Raw genomic sequence first — 2,658 nt, forward strand, 5'->3', positions numbered from 1 at the left:
CGATGCGTGCTTCCGGGGTTTTTTTTTTTTTGAAAAAAGTGTGCTTCCGCTTTTGTTTTTTTTATATTATATTATAATTATAACTCTAGGGTGTTTGAGTCAAAGAACACACCAAACGAGAGAAATTTGTCCGGCGGAAGCAGACTAAGAACACGGTACGCCAGTAAAAACATAGACGAGTATCTATATTGGCTTTGCCTAGTGCAATCTAAGCCGTTAACGGTCCAAATCCAGCAGCGACGTCGCATACCCCGGCTATGGGCGGTGGTGGCGCTTGGCCCAACGCGCACCTAGCCGAGTGCGGCGCTCGGCTCGGCGCGTCTCGAGCGGCGATGGGTGGCTAGCGGGAGTCAGACACGCGGGCACATAGCCGTGCAGGCGGGAGAGCACAGAGGTGCGCAGGTGAGCTAGTAGCACGGCATGGAGACCCGCGTTGGACGGATGTGAGGAAGGCGTTCTCTGTGTATGCGGTTTGGTGCCTTAGAGAAGATGGCGTAAAGAAGATAGATATGGACATATCGTGGAGTAGATAGATAAGGTTGAGAAAGAGGAGGGTAAAAGTAAAAAAGAAAAAAAGTAGTGCTAAAGATAGGTGTCACTATATCTATCTTTATACCTATCTCGGAGTTTCACAAAGCCTAATTAATCATGTAAGGAAAATAGACCATAGACCTATTTACTTTGGATTTTGGTATTTGATGACCAACACAACCAAATTAGACCAATAAATTTGCAAATGATTATTTTATAGTTCAATAGGGTGCAAGACGTGACTTGGACGAAGGCGACGTGATGATTCGATGATCAACACCATAAGCAAGACCATAGAAACACAGAAGAAGACCCAAGACGTCAAGCAAAATTCAAGCACGAAGATAGAAACCAAGCCGGACGCAAGATCGCGAAGAAACGAGCTCACAAAGGTGACCGGACGTAGCACCGGACGCAACCCTTATAGGGACCGGACGCGTCCGATAAGTTGCTCGGCAACAGCAGTCGTCTACAGCAGCGACTGGATGCTGAGTACTAAAAGTAACTAGACATACCGATGGCACTGTTTACCATCTCGACAACACATTTAGTACTGACCGGACGCTGGCGGCAAATCGACTGGACGCAGAAACTGCAGGGTCCGATTGACTCCAAAAAGGTTCGAGAGCGGCGAAATTGTGACCGGACGTGTTCGGTGGCATGTGACTGGACGCCATCAGCGTCCGATCAGTTGATCGCGCGCTCTAACGGTCGGGACGACTGGACGCGGCTGATCAAGACGAAAGCAGCGTTCGGTCAGTAGCAGAAAAGCGGAATTTCATCCCCAACAACTACTTTTTCAGTGGGCCTTATAAATAGACCCTCCAACCAGCCATTTGAGTACAGTGGAGCTGAGAAAACATATAAAAGGTGTTTCTACACTATTTTAGCGATCTTCACTTGTATAGTGCTTAGTGATTCATTAGATGATTAGTGTAGGTGTTTTGTGAAGTGCTTAGGTTGATTAGACCATCGCTTATGTGCTTGCTCTAGGTTTAGGTCCAGTGTTTAGTGAGGTTTGCATATCTCTTACCACTCGATGCTTGCGCGCACCATTATTGTATATCGGAAGGGCTTGTAGTCTTACGAGATTACACCAACCATGTTTGTGGTGTGGCCGTCACCGTGTACCAAAGGGAACAAGGCCTACGGTGGTTCGGCCAGAAGCTTGATAGTGAAGACGGCGGGGAGCGATCCGGGAGAGGCTTTGACACTAGTGGCTTAACCAGAGACCCACTTACGTGTGAAGAAGGCCCAGAGCTATCCACGGAGTTACCCGACCGGAAGCTTGGCCCTTGCAAGGGGCTCCAACTAGGACTACGAGAAAACATGTGCACTTCTCGATACCTCGGTAAAAATATCGAAGTCATCGACGGGAGTTTGCATATCTCTACCTTACTCTTTAGCTTTCGCATTTGCATTGTTTACATTACTCCTTTTACGGTAGAGATAGCAACACACTAGCAAAACCATAGTTGCATATTTAGATAGTTTATCTTTTGCATAGGTTTTGCTAACGGTAGAAAAAGAGGCCATAGTTTGAAAGTAGATTTTTAAGTTGCCTAATTCATCTCCCTCTTAGGCGTCATGGTCCCCTACAAATCCAACTTAAACTCAAATGATCTTCACAAAACAAATCTCCAGTGTGATGTTAGAATAGGTGTCACTCTACTAAGCATCATGTGTCTAGAGAATAATTTGTTTCCTTAACATCGCTGCCATGTCTTGAGTCATTTGACCATGCTACTTGACCAATCCCAAACCACTCAAAACCAAAAAAAATCTCTAAGGCCATTAAGGCTACGATTGGTTTGAAGACAAGAGAGGATAGGACGGGTCCTTATATCTATGTTTAGTTGAAGGGACTCGTATGGAAGATGGAAAACTGATATGAAACACTCTAGATCAAAAGCATCTTGGGTCGGAACTTGTTTTATGTTTAGTACAAGGGATTGTGAGGTTGAGGACGCATGCGCTGTTTTAGATCCGTTAGTTGTCATCGATGTGGCCCCCCACATGTTAGCAACCATTTTAACTTCTTCCTCTTCCACACCCCATTCGTTATTGCCCTTGCTTTGTTGCTGCCTCCCTCTCTCTCCTCTACCGTTGTAGGCTAAGTGTAACACC

Source organism: Miscanthus floridulus, chromosome 5 (genome assembly GCF_019320115.1).
Source record: "Miscanthus floridulus cultivar M001 chromosome 5, ASM1932011v1, whole genome shotgun sequence".
NCBI classification, from domain to species: Eukaryota; Viridiplantae; Streptophyta; class Magnoliopsida; order Poales; family Poaceae; genus Miscanthus; species Miscanthus floridulus.